The sequence below is a fragment of the Drosophila sulfurigaster genome, chromosome 3 (genome assembly GCF_023558435.1).
Source record: "Drosophila sulfurigaster albostrigata strain 15112-1811.04 chromosome 3, ASM2355843v2, whole genome shotgun sequence".
NCBI lineage: Eukaryota > Metazoa > Arthropoda > Insecta > Diptera > Drosophilidae > Drosophila > Drosophila sulfurigaster.
In genome coordinates, this window is record NC_084883.1 from 42480471 (window position 1) to 42498891 (window position 18421).

Here is an 18421-nt window from a genome sequence, read left to right on the forward strand (position 1 = left end):
TTGAAAATTGCATTTGTAATTAATTAACAAACTATTTTCGCTCTAAGCGCTGTCTCGGTCTCTTTCGTGTTAAAACAATTTCCCTGTTAATCATTGCTGCTGCTGTTGCTGCACTTGCTGCGCTCTGAATGAGCAACTTGTTTGGAATTGTGCAGTTGAGACACACAGGCTGCCAAATTAATTAAATTGCCTGTAAGTGCAATCACAACAATAACACAACTGAAACAGCAACAATCAAGCAGCGTTAAGCTACTTCAAGCATCGAGTCATGATGTCGCTTTAAAAACATCATTAACATTAACATTAAGCTAACCCCCAGACGACGACGACGACGACGAGAGACTTTTCACCTTGGCCCCTGCTGCAATTTTCCAATAATAGCTCGTCGAGGAGACAGACAGACAGAAAAAATCAACTCATTAAAGCCACAGCGAAATGACTCAAGCAGTGGGAGGAGATGGTTGCAACAGCAGATAATGAATGAAACGAAGAGGGGGAGAGAAGAAAGACTTGGTTGAGTGGGGCGTCTCTTTCTAGCGGCAGTCAAATCAATGCGGGTGTTGTCTTCATGGTCCGAGAGACCACATTCACTTGTTGTGTTGTGTTGTGTCTCCATGGCGCTGAAACAGAAGCAACATGCAATGCCAAAATGTGGAATGCGGAGGCGGAGTTTCCACTCGAGGATGGAGCACTCGCTGTTGCAGTTGCAAATGGAGAAATGCTGGAGAAGGTGGCAAAGTCGTCGTCGTCGTCGTCATTTGGCTACTGTCTCTGCTGTCTGGTTGCTGTGGTCAGCTGTCGCTGTTTGAATGTGAAATGTCGACTGGCGGCAGCAACTGCATTTTTTGGCTCCTTTGGCGAGCTGTTTTCCATTAGGTAAAATGAAATTTATATCATGTAATTTAGTGGACAGCTTTGCGGGACACCCACGTAATCCGGTTGCCGGCGCCAAATGTCCGCCAATTGACATTTCCACCTTGGGAAAGTCAAGTGAAACTTCCGATTGCAAAAGTGCATACTTTGTATTACTTTTTTTTTTGGCATCATCAAGTTCTTTTACTGCACACACATCGTTGACTTACTTTCCTAGCTGTCGAGCTGCCTAACTGCCTGCCATTTGTTGCAGTTTTAGTTGTTGTTGTTGCTTCTAACGGTCTTTTGATCGTTCTCACATTTTCACCTGCTGCCAGCCTGAACAATTTCTCCCATCAGTTTTGGCGCATAGCCCAAAAAGTCTTGACAAATTAATAAACAAGCCATCAAGTGTGGACCCCTCTTTCACTCTCTCGACACTGTTCAACAACTCTCAAACAACATGTGCTACATGTGTGTGCAACTCTTCTGGCTCCATGTCGACTCCCCATTAAATGTTGCAGCCATTTGTCAGCCTCCCGGCGATTTTAGCAAATTGCATTCTTAATGGACACTGCCAAACCCGCGGGCTGCAAAAGTTGCTATGCAAATGGCTCAGACAGTTCCAAATTCGCACTCCTCTGAGTGAGTGTATGGCCAAAATGTGTGTTTTTCTGAGTGTGTGTGATGTTCGTTAAGCGCATATTTTGTGGCAAAAAAAAAAAGCTATTGATGTGTAAAAATAATGCGCGAGTTGCAAGTGCCTGAAATTTGAAAATAAAGAATGATGTGTTGAAAGAAAGTTCTTTGGAGTGTTGGAATAGCTTTTCTATTTCTTAATTAAGTTTTTTTTTAAATGATGAACAGATTACTATAAAATTCGGCAATAATGGAATATATGTATAATCTCGGCATGTAACTTAAAATTATTCGTATAGCTGTGAACTTTGAAATAGCAGTGCGACAGAAAAAAAAACTAAGTAAAGGTTGAGAAAAATAATGATAACCTGACGAAGCTTCGCGATTTCTTAATTAGTTTTTTTTTAAGTGGTTAAGCAGTCCTATGAAACACAATAATAATAATCGAATATATAAACTAGATGTCTACTTAAACTTCTTTTAATGCTGATTAACAAAGGGGAAAAGATTTTTGACATGAAAGAAAGTTCTCTGTATAATTTTGGTAGCTTTGTTTTTTTCTTTATTAATTTTATTTTAAATCTTGAAACTATTTCTTTCACAACTCACCTAAAATCAACGATATAAACTTTGTTCTTTATTAAAAATTATCCTTACTAATGGGAAAATATAATGGCGACGTTTACTTTTGTTTAAATTATTTTTCAATGAATTCAGTAATAATCGACTGTATAAACTTTAGTATCTAACTTTAAATTCAAGCATTTCAGTGTTTATTTTTTATCCTTACTAGAAATGTGAAAAATAATGATGTCATGATTTTCGTACTTAATTTTATAAGATATTTTTCAACTGTTTCATTTAAAATTCATCAATAATCCATTATATAATCTTAATATCTTTTCTTTAAATTCCCGCACTTCAGTATTTACTTTTTATCTTTACTAAAATTAAGCGTGAAGACGTGAAGTAAAATATTTTACTAAAAAAAAATTCAGTTATAATCGGACAAACGAATTTGTTAGCTAACATAAAATTAATGCTTATGAGTGCAAACTTTCTATTTTTACTAAAAATAGGGAATAAATACGAGTTTATCTGTGACATGAGGGCTTAAAGCAATATAATGAATAAACATTAATAGTCGAGTGCACAGATTAAATAGTCTAATCTGCAAGTCTCCTAATTAGTGAAATACAATCAGTCAATGCCATTTCTATTATAGCACTCGAATCTAATCAGCTTCGCTCTTAATGCAAATACTTATCAAAATTAATTGTAGGCTCATTTTGTATTTTGCATTTCTCTTTTCTGCTTAAATTTGCTGCAGTAGTTTAGTTTCGTTTTGTGTCTTGTTTAACTGTCATTAGCAACTGCTTGAAATTTATTGTATTTTTACTTTCAATTCGATTCAATTGAAGTAGCTTCAATCGCAATCGTCAGGCACAACATAAATACACACATACATATGTATACAGTGTGTATGAATATTTGGTTTCTTTAATTGCCTGACAATTAACAATGCAAATTGCAGAGAAACGCCACCTGGCGGCGGTCGTTGAACGTTGCTTTGACACGCTATTCGAAGCAATAACAACAACAACAACAATATAAAATAACCAAATACCATTGAGAAATATTAAACATATGTAGACAAACATTTCGCTTGAGTTGTTGTTGTAATAATAATGTGTTAAATTTTCACGTGGAGCATTTCGAATATTTATCGCTGTGTTGCAACAACTAGGCATAAGATCCGCCCACAATTCAGCTGCATCCCCAAACACACTCGAGTGCTGCTAATTAAAATGCAACAGCCACAGCCAAAGCAAATGTTTACGACTTTTGTTCAACTAATTTTAGGGGTAACTACAACAATAACAACAGGCTAAAGCATAGGCTAAAATAGACGCCGCTTTATAAACTTGGCTAAGACACGCGATGGCCGCGAATTTCTGCAGCCAAAGTCAAAGTTTGCATGTTAGAAGACCATAAAATTGAAGCGGATTCCGTTGACAGCAAAGTCCACAGACAGAAGAGTGCCACAAACATTGACATTCAGTTGCGGCATGGCCACGCATATGCCACATCTGCTGTTGCCTGCCACCTCGTGTGTCTAGCGGCTATTGTGTGAATGGAGGCAACTGTCCAAGAGTGGCAGCTGTTTCCTGTTGAACTCCTTGGGGCTTCCCTTTCGACTAATCAAATAGTTTGTCCTAAATCTAGCTGTTGATGAAGGTGTATTTAAGCAGTTTTTGACAATTTAGGGCAGCTGAAAGAGTTGGGAATAAGCCTATAAAGTTGTCTTGATCAGATAAATATTATATTTTTTAAATTAGATTATTATCCTTAATAAGTTTGTATAGATTAACAGGTATTCCATCACATACAACAAATTGGATAAATGATTTTATTAAAACATATTTCAAAATTTCTATAGCTATAAGACTTCTCAATCTAGTCTCTTTATAAATGGTCAATACTAAATAAAAGACCTAGACTTGGACTATTACATACATTTGTATTATAATCTATAAAGAGATTATATACTTTTGAGATAAAATAATTTAGCGACACTTATTGAAAAATCCAGTGGATTATCACATTCTTTTTATAGCAACTTTTTATTAAAAGCTATTATATATTTTATTACTAGCAAAATAAATACACAAAAATATTGACATTTAGCAAAATAATTATACAAAGAAATTGAAATTTTGAGGCTGAACGTATTTTCAAAGATAATGATAAATGGTAGATGTAAATAAACGAAAAAATTCAAAAATTCAACAATCGTTTTTATCACTAAAAACTTGTCATCAGCACTCAACAAAAACATAAAAGAATTTTTTCCTTTTTTCCATTTTTTTTATAGCCTTATTAAAGTTATAAATCACTTGACATTTATCGGCATAAACTAATATTTCCCCACTAGCTGTAAAATTGGTTGTATTCACCAATAATAAATTACTTTTTAAAGTATCAAAGTCCTACTTAAGCGTTAAAAAACAAGTAATTCTCGCTCTCGTGGTCGACACTTAATTCGATTTCAATAGGATTTCTTTTTGAGCAAAAAGCGAGAAGAAAAAAAACCCGTCGCGGGTCGCAAGGTCTTTTGCCCCATGCTGCACTTCCAGCTGTTTGCATGCCGCTCTTTTTGGGGGCTGGTGGCAATCTGATGAAGCTTAACCCCTATGATTATTAGAGATTACTCGTATTAGAGTTAGGCCTCATTGGCTCATTGGCACGTTTCACCTGGCCCAGTGCCTTTTGCCTTTTGTCGAGCTTCGATTTTCAATGTGAAAGCTAGTGCAAAGATACACATGTATCTGCTAGATACTTGTGCTTATACTTATATGAATTGAGAAAGAAGCAAAACAATAATAAATATGCATGTTTCTTTTTATGGGGATCCGGGAATTTATTTGGACAATAAGTCGAAGACGGAGGAGGAGATCTTTAGTGTTGGTTTTTTTTCGTTGTTGTTTGTTTTGTTTGTGGCCACCTGAGGCGATGTTGGTTGCATGTCGCTTTTTTTTCTGACCGGTATCTCAATAATTCATACGCAATTGTATTGAACAATAAATTAATCACACGAACGAAAGCTACACACACGATATAAAAACGTCATAAACAATGGCCAAAAACACAGATGTGTGTGTATCAGTGTGTATTTGATATTCATGCGTATCTGTATCCGTAAGATACATAGATACATGGATGCATTTGCAAATGAATAAATATTGAAAGAGCGTGGCGGGAAATTAAAAGGCAATTTTCCGACCAGATAAAACAAAGATCGAACGTGTTTTCTACAGTGCAAAAGTCAATTAATCATTAAAGAAAATACTGTGTTCATGTGCATGTCAGGCTTGTTACCGTTGCTGTTGCTGTTGTTGTTGCTGTTGTTGTTGTTGCAATTGATGTTGCTTTTGCTTTAGCTATTGCTGTTTGCGGTTGTTTGCCGTGTTGCGACTTTGTTGCACTCTTGAATGTTGTGTGTGTGCCACAGGAAACATCGCTTGGCGTCTGTCTCTCTGTGTGTAAAGTAAAAGTAACAAAAACAAAAAAGAAGCCGCGACAATGTGCAAGAGTTGCACAATTAGAGACATTTCATAGATACCATTCGCAAATTCCAACAATCGACTTCATTTCATTTAGATCTCCTCCTACTTCGTCTGTTCGTTCGATCGTTCGTTCCTTCCTTCACACGACAAACTCGTTTTGAGCAGGCGCAATTTAATTGTGGCACTTTTCTATTATTTATAGCACCCCGTCGTCATCGTCATAATATTGTCTACTGTCGTTGTCTAGACTCTGTAGAGTCTAGAGTCTGCCCATGAGTCAGTCAATCAGTCAGCTAAACTATTCATGTTGAAGCAAAAAGTTGTTTTCGTGTCCAGTTTATTGCTCGCACACCTTTCTGACGGAGGACCTTACATAACCAGTCGACCCAAAAAGCTAAAAATAAACCAACTTTATTGTCGTCGACAGCAATAAGGGAAAAAACTTGAGCTAGGAAGTTGAGATTTTTTATTTAGCTAATGCATAAGGCGGGATTCGAATAAATTACACTCAAGGAATTGAATTCATAAATAGGTGCATTTTTTTGTTAGGTGATTTTTTTTTTAAATGTCACGAATTATTTTCTCAATTAAAAGTGATCTTCATAAGAAAATAAATAACAATAATTAAATCAAGAACATAAGTTTTAATTATTTTAAAATAATAATAACACATCCAGTATTGTACTGTCGCTTAAATCAAATATTACTGAATTTGTAATTTTCTAAAATTGAACCATTTTCATTTTTATTTTTTATTAATTAAATCAATATTATTATCCTGATGAATGTATAGAAAAATAGTAATACATACCAAAAGCTATATGTATGTCGACCACCATATTTAAAATATACCAAAAGGGATATTTGCAATATGTGCAACTATATTAAAAATATACCAAAAGGGATATTTGGTATAACAATGTGCAACTATATTAAAAATATACCAAAAGCTATATTTGGTATGTCGATATACCACCATATTTAAAATATACCAAAAGCCACATTTGGTATTACGATGTGCAAATATATTAAAAATATGCAACTATATTAAAAGTATATCAAAAGGGATATTTGGTATATCAATGTTCAACTATATTAAAATATATCAAAATATAAATTTGATCGATATGCCACTATAGTTAATATATACCAAAAGCTATATTTGGTATGTCGAAATACTTAATATACTACCATATTAAACATATACCATAAAATATACCAGATTGTAAATCAAAGCTAAAATTATAATTTGAATGATAACTTCTAAAATTTATATAGGATCGCGACCCAAAAACTGTTTTCTAAGATTTATTTTATCTTTACATTTCGTTTTATGTTCATGTATTTAGCCCTTTTTCTCAATTTTTCTAAAATTCAATTACCCAATTATGTATTCATGCAAAGGCATTTTCAAGCTGCTCTTCAAGTGTCGCCAAGTGTTTGTCCACAATTGGACTGATGTCTTATTTCGAGCTGAAGTTGTGTCTCGTTTGGTGGTGGATAGAAAATGAAAGTGAATTGCGATGCCAAACAAATGGAGCATCTAATTGTTGCATGTCTATATATTTTGTCACAGACATACACACAGCATGAGATGATTTTAATTGAATTGGAAGCAAAAGGAGCGAAAACGCAATGGTAACGCAAAACGTTAATAAAGCTGTAAACATATCAATTACCGACATTTCAATGCGTTAGCCGTGGCGCTCTCTCTCTTTCTCAGTAGTGTGTCTTTCTCTCACACTCTCAATGAGGCTCCCCCCTTTTGCCTGTTGGCTTCTTCCTCTTGCAGTCAGTCATTGTGCATTGTTTTCTTTCCACTTCATCGCCGCATTGACAACTTGAAGATTTATCTGTGGCTCCATTGACAGCCATACTGAGAGACCGTCAAACGCCAAAAACTAAAGTTGTGTCTCTGGAGGAGAGGAAGCGGAGAGCGACCTGCTGGTGGGCGGGCATGAAGTGGGGAGTCTTTTGAGCCGCCTCTTTGGCTACTGTCAGTGCAGCGGCAGCAGCAGCGGCAGTCTGTATCTTTTTCTTTCCCTCTACTCAGCTCTACTCGCTGAGTCACTTTTTCTTTCTCAACTTGTCGCCTGCCATTTTATCAAAACGAATCTGTGGCATTTCATTTGCTTCTACGGCCCACACATCTGCCGCCAAGTTTTTCCACATGAAATGCAATTGCAACCGCACAACTTCAACTTGAGCGTCGTCGTCAATGAGAGAAGTCCAAAGATATTTTATCTATGAGTTGTATGTGTGTGTGTGTGTTTGTGTGCTTTGTTGCTGCTTTGGACTTTCGTTTGGCATCTTGGCGTCTAGTTGCGTCTGGTCGCGTCTCTTTTTCCTGAAAGTGAATCTCAAATATTTCTTGATTATGTGCAGCCAAGAGATTGTGTGGCAGCCAATCGACAACGACTTCGACTGCTGCTGCTGCACCCAAGGCAAAACAGAATTCGCATATGTGCGATTCAATGCAATGTAACAAGGTCATGTGAGAGATTTTTTACTCCTCCTCCTCGCTTCCTCCCTGTTTATAGCCAACTAACACAATGTCGTTGTCTGTCCTCAAGTCTGCGCTGCGAATGCTGGTCATATCTCCAGCATCTTTTGGCTCATTTGGTGTTTGTCTCTTGCTTTGCTTTTTATATTGTTTTTACTTTGCTTGCTGTCTTTTTTTTAGTTTTTTTGTTGTATTTTCCTTTTGCCAACGCATTTCACTTTCTACTGCATTTCGAATGCATTTTTGTTTGCTACTTTTCTTGTCGCTGTTATTGCTGTTGTTGTGACGACAAGTGGGCCGAAATCGACAAGTTAAAATTTTTGCTTCTTGACGCTTTTCACTTTCATTAGCGCTTTTTGGCGTTTCCTTTTACCATATTTTAACTGACCATGAAATAATGTATTCATTTCATTTGACTTCGTTTTAACTTGTTTATTTTGTTGTTGCTGTTGTTGTCGTTTTTACTTAACCATTTGCAATTCCCATGGCGTTGCCACTTGACATCCGAATCTAACATAACACTTCTCTCATATCACTCGACATGACACTCGACTTGCAATCGCCGTCCGTCTATCTGTATCTTTCTGTTGTCAGTTCTGTCAACTTCTGTGCCTCTCAGTTTCTATGCTGCTTTGTTTGTGCTCAGGCAGCCAAAAACAAAACTTGCTTTGATTTGAATTTGTTTTTTTGTGGCTTTTCTCGCTCGGCTCGTATTTACACACCTGACAGAATTTCCGTCTTGGTTCCGTGTGTTCTGCTGCTGAATCGTATTGAATTTCATTTGGATTATGCGCAAACAAAACTCAAGATATGAGAAGGCTTTAAATGTGTCTTCTACTGATGCCGCTGAAAGCTGAGTGCATTGTTATGCAACTCTGGAAAAAAAGGTGTGAAAAAAAGAATAAGCTAGGAAGTTGGCAGATTAAATTTAGAAAAGAAAGATGAACTAATTGAATGCAGATAGAAAGAATAGAGATTCGATGTAATAACAATACCTATTATTATTCTATTCCTTTTTTTGATTTTTAAATTGCTTTATATGCAAGCAATCTCAAATTTCTTGATTTATTACAAATTAACTTTACGTTTCAATTAATAGAATATTTATTTTTTTAAAAGAAATGAATGTGTTTTGAAAGAAAAAAACGGTTCAGTGAAATTTATTTAAACAGATTAAAATACAGAAAAATATTGTAATGTGTAATAATAGTAATAATGTCAATAATGTACAATTTTTAGAGGAACAAATAATTACTGAAACCTCATAAACATGTGCACTTTATACGCTTATAGTAAGCAACAACAAACATTTAAGCAACAGACATTTCAAAATAATTTAAAAACAAATGCTAAGCTCTTTTAAAAAAATAATCAAACATTTCCTATAATTACATTTATTATACCGCCATCAAAAAATAATTAATGAATACTTTTGCAATATTGAAGTTGTCTAAAAATAATTGGAAAAAAAAATAATGAAAAATTTTGTTAGTTCTTTTAACGGTTTTTTTTTGCCATCATTAAATACTAATTTATTAAGGTGGGAATATTGTTTAAATTGTTTAAAAATAATTAAAAAAATATAATCAAACCTTTGATAGTTTTTTTTTAACGTTTTCTATGCCACCATAAAAAACTAATGAACAATGAAGTACTGAGAAACTGCATTTTTTATTATGTGTTTCATTTTTATTTATTTAATTTACATGGCTAAAAATAAATGTTAAACCTATATCGCAATTTTGATGAATAGTAATAAATTTACTTACAATTTATTGAAAAGAAAAATGCTCAACTCTTTAACAATAATATTGAAACCTATCCGTATAATTACAAGTTCCATTAGCGTTGATTATACGACCATCAAAAACTAATTAACTGTCAAGTACTCAAAAATGTAAGCACTTTACACTTGATATTCCCACACACGCACTTGATAGTTCATTTTTGCCCACCAACACTTATTATCGTAACACCCGCATGAATCAAAATATTTTGTGGCAAATCATCGAAGCTATGCAACCTGTGAAAGAGAGATGAGAATTTTTTGCTGAGAGTAGCTTAAATTGAATTTATTCCCCCCACCAAAAAGAAAACATCGTGGCTGGGAAAGGGAACCAATTATCGCCCGGAGATGTTGAAGTCGACTTCGTCAGCTTTTTGGCCAAAACACAAGTTTGCCAACTTTGGCCAATTGTCTGTTTGACCGCTGACGATCTCGACGATCGACGAAGCGCAATTGTTGTGCCCATTTCCGACTTCAACTTGACCACAAACAAACATCAACTAACCAAAGCGAGAGTGATAGAGAGAGAAAAATCGGGGGTATCTCTTTCTCTCCTCCTCTCGCTCCCTGAAGCGCCTTGTTTGAGTTTTTTTTTAGTGTTGTCAAAGTAAATCGCCGTTCATTTGTTTTTTCAGCGCGTTGTTCGTGCAAATTTCGCTGAGATTTCAGTTTTATTGCCAGTTTTAAGTGCAGGCATTTCAACTATTTATTTGGATTCATGTTAAATGAAGGAATTAAATCGTTTTATGGAGTAACAAACTCTTATTTTGCTTAGGTCACTGAATATGGTTTCAAAATTGAATAACTTCTATGGCAATATGAGGTTGATAATGAGGTGTAATTATTTCTTAATTAGAGGTATTGCAAAATAATTATCTAGACTTCATTATATATGGTTTTTAACTGAAAGGAACAAAATTTATGGGCAATTTTAATGTCGAATGTCACTAATTTTTATTATGTCTATTTTAATCATTAGAATTATTATTATTAGTATTATTATTATTATCATTATTTTTATTATCATCATCATTATTATTATTATCATCATTAATTTTATTATTATTATTATTATCATTATTATTATTATTATTATTATCATTATATATTATATATATTATATATATATATATATATTATATATTATATATTATTATTATTATTATTATTATATTATTATTATTATTATTATTATTATTATTATTATTATTATTATTATTATTATTATTATTATTATTATTATTATTATTATTATTATTATTATTATCATCATTATTTTTATAATCATTATCATTACCAATATTATTTATTTTATTATTAATTTTATTAATAATTCATTAGCAGAGTATTAACTCTTCGGTGCGATAAGTATTATTTTATTAGCGATTTTTTGTTTGGCAGTTTTACAAATTGCCCGTAAATGATATTTTCACAACTCGCATCGATCGCTGGCCCCCGTAGGCGCCCCCTTCCATTTTTTTTTTTATAGGTGGAGAGAGGGGCTTCAACAAGTGAGAGAGTTCGTTGGGGTTAATACGGCCAATAAATTGTTATGGCGATTTGTTGCTGATTTCTGGCCGTCGTTGCTTTATGGGCCATATTTTGTTGGCCATGCTTTTTTATGCTCGTTTTGTTTTTGGGGTCGATTTTTAAGGATTTTGCAAAAAACGCCTAACGGTCAGAAAAGCGGCGAAAGAAATATTGAAATTTTCGGCCAAATTGTTTTCAATTTAATGGAGTTGGGTTGCATTTTTCATGCTTAGTCGCCGTGGAGTGCAAATATAATTAATGATAATGAATTGTTATGGACATGGACATGGATGGAGGAGTGAAGAGAGCTAAGCTAGCTGCCCACCAGCTCCGCATTTCCGAGACGCCCACAAAAGAGATCTAGGAAAATATTTACTTGGCGGCTGGAAAATGTCGTGCGACGATTTTTTTGCTTTTTGTTTTCGTTGTTTTTGGGAAGCCTTGCGAATTATGTTTAATTTTATTGTTGTTAAGTTTTCGTTATTTTTTTTCTCTTTATTTTGATGCCTTGTTTGTTGTGGGAGTTGAAATTGGAGTTGTAGTTGATGCTGAAACTGAGACAGAGACAGAGACTGAAGTTGAGGTTGAGGTAAAGTTGATTTATCACTCGAGTGGCGAGCGAAAGGTTGCCATAAAAATGTTGCTAAACAAATGTTGACGCAGCCCCAGTTGGAGTTTTAGGTAAAAGTTTTCTTTATGGTTCACTTTTCGCTTTTGATTTTTCCTTATTTTTTTTTCGTTTAGTTTTTTTTTTTATAAAGTGCTTTGTGCTTTCCTTGCCGCATTATGCAATGCCCAAGTGCTAATAAAATCAGTTAACAATTTTCATTTGTTGTCATTTGTCAAAAGTGGAAGACAACACAACTTGTTGTTATTTCCGCTCCATTCGATTTTTTTTATACCCGCTACCCATAGAGTAGAAGGGTATTATAACTTTGTGCCGGCAGGAAATGTATGTAACAGGTAGAAGGAGGCATCTCCGACCCTATAAAGTATATATATTCTTGATCAGCGTCAACAGCCGAGACGATATAGCCATGTCCGTCTGTCCGTCTGTGTGTCTGTGTGTCTGTGTGTCCGTCCGTCTGTCCGTATGAACACCTAGATCTCAGAGACTACGAGAGATAGAGCTATAATTTTTTTTCGACAGCATTTGTTATGTTTGCACGCAGATCAAGTTTGTTTCAAATTTTTGCCACGCCCACTTCCGCCCCCGCAAATCAAGAAAAATCGAATAACAAGCGTAATTTTAAAGCTAGAGTTGCGAATTTTGGTATATATAATAATAACTATAGTAGTTATGATTCCTGAAAATTTGGTTGCGATCAGATAAAAATTGTGGAAGTTATAAAAGAAATACTTTTGTATGGGCAAAAACGCCTACTTATAAGGGTCTTAGTTACTTTGGCTGACAATCTGGTATATTGAGCCGTCTATGGTATATTTTGAATGTGGTACTATATTGATATACCAAACATACCATTTGGTATATTTTTAGTATTTTTTAAGTATTTTCGGTATATTTTCAAAATGATACCGCAATATTTTGCCTTTATTAAAAATGGGTAGCGGGTATCTCACAGTCGAGCACACTCGACTGTAACTTTCTTACTTGTTTTTATCCATTTTGCACATAATTTCTGCACATTTGTTTTTAACACGCATTTCAACTCGTTTTTTTGTGTTTTTTTCTTTGCAGAGCTTTTGGCACAGAAAGTGAATTGAAAGGCAATTGCTGTGGTTACCTCGCGATCTCTTTCTTCCCCTCTCCCTGTCTCTCTCGCTGATGGTGGCCAACCTCTTCCACATCCTCAACATTGGATTGGATTGGAGTGGAGCCAACAATATTGTTGGTCACTTTTCACATTCAGAGGTAAACTTCATAATGAGCTTTTAATGACAATACTCGCAATACAATAGACAATGCCAACAGCAGCTGACTTTATTGTTTATTAATGCACTAATGATGCTCATAATAATGTTGATTGCACTTGACATTGAAACAGTTAGCAGTGTATCGACGGCTTATATAGGTGTTTAGGTCAAGGAAACTTCAAAGTAGGTGTTAAGTAGAAATTGCAGTAAATATTGCGGAATGCAGTTTAAGTTTTAATGACAGGTTAATGACTTGAGAAAGTATAAAGTGTAGAATGAGTAATATTGGAATTAATGGAATTCTTTAAACTAGGTCAGAAAGCAAGCATGAAAGCATATTTATAAGGAAATCAATATTCAATCGATTTGTATGTCATGTTGAAAACTGACTACTTCAATTCTTAAAGCTTTAAAGTTTAAAGTTTAAACTTTACATTCTTAAGTGTGACCAAATTAGATAAAATAAAAGTACTTTTTAAAGGGATATATAATGAATTTGAATACTTGATTATTTATTTACTTTGTTATATTTTGAGTCAGAAACTCTTTAAAAACACAAGTCAAAAGTAATCAATCGGATACTTAAATTGTAGAAAATAAGAAATACTTTTCATAGTTTTAATGTTGTTTATAGAGTTTCATAATGTTGCATAATAGTATATTATTACAAATGTTTGCTAATTGACTGAGTAAACTATTCGAAATTAATTTTCAAATGAAAACGCTTGTTATTTATAATTAAAGAACTATTTACTTAGATCTTTCTATAAATAATCTGATACACAATGAGTCTAGACTAAATTCCTTACAAACTTGTGAGACTATTTCTGTAGCACTCTAAAAATATTTGAACTGCAAGCAAATATTTCAACGGGTCACAATATTCTTGCTGTTCAAATAATAATAGAAATGCAGTGTGTTGGCTTAATAAATATTATTTGCTTTGAAGTCTTGTTAGCACTAATTATAGTTGTGCTTCTCATGATAGTGCCACACTGATTATTAAATCACTTTATACTTTTTGCTTTTGTTTTCCTTTCTAAAGTGTCCAAAGGCGCGAGTTATTTGATATATTTAAAGTAAGTAGGTTACAGAAAAGTCCCCCAAACTATCATTGCTACTCTTTCTCTCTCCCTCTTTCACACCTCCTGTTGTCACTTCTTTGTGATCACCCAGTTTTCGAGAATAAAATGCATATATCATTTCTTAAGACTCAAAGACTGTGGCATTCCATAGAGTAGAGTAGCAGCGGTAGCTTAATCAGCTCTGTCGTATCTGTTTCATAATTTATGCCAAGCCGAATGGAGACCGCTAATTTGGTAGCTTGTCTTTTCGGACTTGGTCCGAGGGAGTTATTTACAGCACCTGTCTGTGGCCATAACTTATGACTTCCCTTTTGACACAAAACACTGCAATGGAGGCGTGGTCGAATCTCTGGATATATATTTTAAAATGTATTATTTGGCTACCGATTTTTTGGGGCACACAGAACAAATGGAAACATGTTCGAGTCACAAAAAACACGACACATTTATCATGGGGGAATGGGCCCAAAATAAAAAAAAATAAAGCTTATAACATGTAGACAAATTTGCAGGCCAACAAAACAAATACAACAAATGTTGTTGTTGTTGAGCGATTAGCAACCACTTTAGAGCGGGAGTCTTAAGTCTTGCTCTTTTTTTTTGTGGTGAGGCAGGTGCCCCGTTGTCTTTTTATTTTGTATTTTTTTGGGGCGGTGTTTGCATGTTCAACATTTGTCCACATTGCTCGATAACTTTCGTTTCGCCACAGTGCAAAAAGCACGTTCATGTGCTTGGCTGGCAATTCTCTAATTGCACCACAAACCAACAACCAAGCAACCACCAACCACCTCCTTTTGTGTTTGTCAAACATTGTTTCGCCCCTCATCTCTCTGATCTCTAGTCTAGTTTTGGCCTCGCTCTTTTCGTTCGTGTGTTTTTTACTGCATGTTCATGTCGCCCAGGCTGCTGTTGCCTGCTGCCTGCCACCTTACCACCTTTGGGTTGACAGTTTAGCATGTTGCATGTGTGCCACACGTAGGTTCAAGCTAAGGAATTTGCAATGTTTTCATTTTCAGTTGACATTTTCTCGTATGCAAATTAAGCCAAGGGTTTTTGTTGTGCAGCCAAACAGCATCCTTCAGTTGTCTGCAACAACAAGAAATTAACAAGAAAGCTACAATAGAGTGTGTTCGACTGTGAGATACCCGCTACCCATATTGAATAAGAGAAAAACTATTCGTTATTATTCATAAAATATGCCAAATTAAAATACCACAAAATACTGAAATATACAGAATGTAGTATTTGGTATATTAATAAGGTACTATATTTGAAATATATCATACCAAAAATACAAAAATATATACTATGTTCTGTATATTGATTTAGTACTATTTGTAAAATATACCGCACCAAAAATACAATTATACTGAGGCATGTATTTGGTATATTGATATAGAACTATTCAAAATATACCATATCAAAAATGATGAAATATTCCAAACGATAATTTTGGTATATTGGTATGTTACTATATTAAATTTACACCATACCAAAAATGTTAATATATACCGAAGGCTATATTTGGTATATTGATATAGTGGTACATTTAAAATATACTTTATCAAAAATATTAAAATATATATCGAGGGCTATATTTGGTATATAAATATAGAATATACTAAAATATACCAAATGCTATATTTTGTCTATTGATATAGTACTATACTCAAGATATACCAAAAATACTAAATCACACCAAAAGCTATATCTAGTATATTAGTATAGCACTACTTTTAAAATATGCAATACCAAAATATGCTGAAATTCAAAAATATTCCAAATGCTTTATTTGGTATAATTAACATACATATATAGTATTACATTCAAAATATACCATACACAAAGTTAGAATACCCTTCTGGGTAGCGGGTATAACAATTCATTGTCTTAAGGTGGCTGTGCTCTAGTTTTGCCAGTTGAACCACAAGTTGTCGCCGTTGCGGTTATGCTTGACATGCCGCATGAACTGGGGTAAATTGTGCCCCCTAGGGTGGCTAAAAGGTTTCGCTTTTTTGTAGCTTTGCTGGCTGATCGCAGATTATAGATCGTTATTGTTGTTGTTTGTTACAAGTCAATATGGTTATTGTTATTGTCATTGGCGCATTGCCTGCAATTTGGCCATTTGGCAACAGCACAAGCAACAGCAACTGGCAGTTGCAATTGCAACTGCAACTGCAACGGCGACAACTTCACGTGTGTGTGCCCAACTCTGGCAAACATGTTGCCAGGCAGTTAACAATTCATTAGGTGTTGCCTTGTCGTTGTTGCTGTTATTGCAACCAGTAATAAATTATGGCAACTTGATTCGAATTGTGGTCAACTTGAGTGCAACTTGCTGCAAAACGCGCGCGCCAAATGCGTCGCAAACGATTCTTGGAAGAATTTACCAAGTTTACACACAACAGATAATTTATGCATTACATTTTCAAACGGTCTCTGGAATGTCGTCTATGTCATAAATTGTCATCAGCTGCTGCTGCTACAGCTTCGACATCGACCTCAACTCTTTGTCTAGTTTCGTTTTGTCAAAATTCTAACTGGCTTAGTCATAACTAAAGTTTGTTGGTTTCCGACGTCAAAACCAGTTGACTACATTGTGGCCAAGTTTGAAGACTAATAAGTAGAACAATACTTTGTCAAAAGTACAGTCAAACAGCGCAAAGTTAATAGGTTACTTTATTTATTGGCAAATAAAAATAAACAACAAGTAGAACAAGGGCAAGTGATGAATTTTTACTGATTGAATATAGTTAACTTTTTGTTAGACTACATTATAATGAGAACTATCGCAAAGGTTAAAGGTAATTTATTTATTTATTGTTTAAATGACAGTAGTTTAAAAACTAAACCAACTTTAAAATAGTAAATAAATTTGGCATAAAAAGGAAATAAATCTAAAACATAATAATGGAAATCTTTTTAAAAAGGAACAATACAAATTATATTGTTATGATATTTAAAACTAAACATGCTTGAAAATAGTAAATAAATTTGCCATAAATAGTAAAAAAAATTAAAACATATTTGTAATAATAATACAAATTTTATGGAGTTACGATGCTTTTTTCTCAAATTTAATATGATTATAAATATTACATTTTTTTGTTAACGGTTATCAATTAAATATTCTACGAGTTTTTCCTAATGCAATCGAAATTGAGGAAGGTACAATATTTCGTTATGAATGATTTCATGCCTCATCCTTCAATATTACTACTAACGTTATAGCTGATCTGTAGAATAGATAATGACTACATTTAATTCGAACACAACGACTGATAAACTACATTTATATAGATGAATGTATATTGATTATATTTCCGGCCAAAGTTAAAGGTCGTTCGCTCAAATCGTTATCTATATAGTCGATAATACAGCTATTGGCAAACTAATTGATCAGGCTATGAATCATTAAAGTTAAAATGAACATGTATTCACTTGCAATTGATTAGCTTTAGTTATTTGCTATTTTGGATTCCCCTCAAAAGCTAAATCACTCTGTTCTGTTCCAATTCGCCACTTATCTTATCTAGAGACACGAGCGCCCAAAGTTCAGCCATTCAAGTGCCACACAATGGCGTTCAATTATTATTATCGCCGTTATTTACTTTCATTCGTCGTGAGAACATCCGATTCTCTATATCGTGAAAAGAACGCAACTTCCGCAGGAAGCCTAAAGCAAATATTAGATAATAACAGAGATCAAGATCAAAAGATTTGGCTAAAAAATGGAAATGAAAAGAAAACACACTGAAATCGAAAGTTTGTTTTCATTTTCATTGAATTGTTAGTTCTATTGTGAACTCGTTTTTATTTTTATTTATTGACACAACAAACTCTGGAATGCCTTTGCTTTTTGTTTTTTTTTTTGTATTTTTATTTTCTTTTTTGGCAGATTTACGAGTTTTATTATTGTGCACCACACGTACAACTCTTTTTTGGCTTTTTCTGTAAAAATATTTTTTTATTTAGGTTTGGCTTTTTGTGATGGGGAACTTGACTTTATTTCTGTTTTTTGTTGTTGATCGCATAGTTTGTTGTCGTTTAGGCTTTTGTGGTTTTTAGCTCAAGCCAAATATTT

General features: G+C 34.1%; 1 protein-coding gene across 1 annotated transcript in view; it reads left to right on the forward strand.

Annotated features, from left to right (window-relative positions):
• LOC133842319 (klarsicht protein) overlaps nt 1-18421 on the forward strand; it is a 178350-nt gene that overhangs the window by 38613 nt on the left and 121316 nt on the right. The window contains 1 exon segment of the mRNA XM_062275370.1: nt 13077-13250. The gene's annotated coding sequence lies outside the window, so the exon portion shown is untranslated.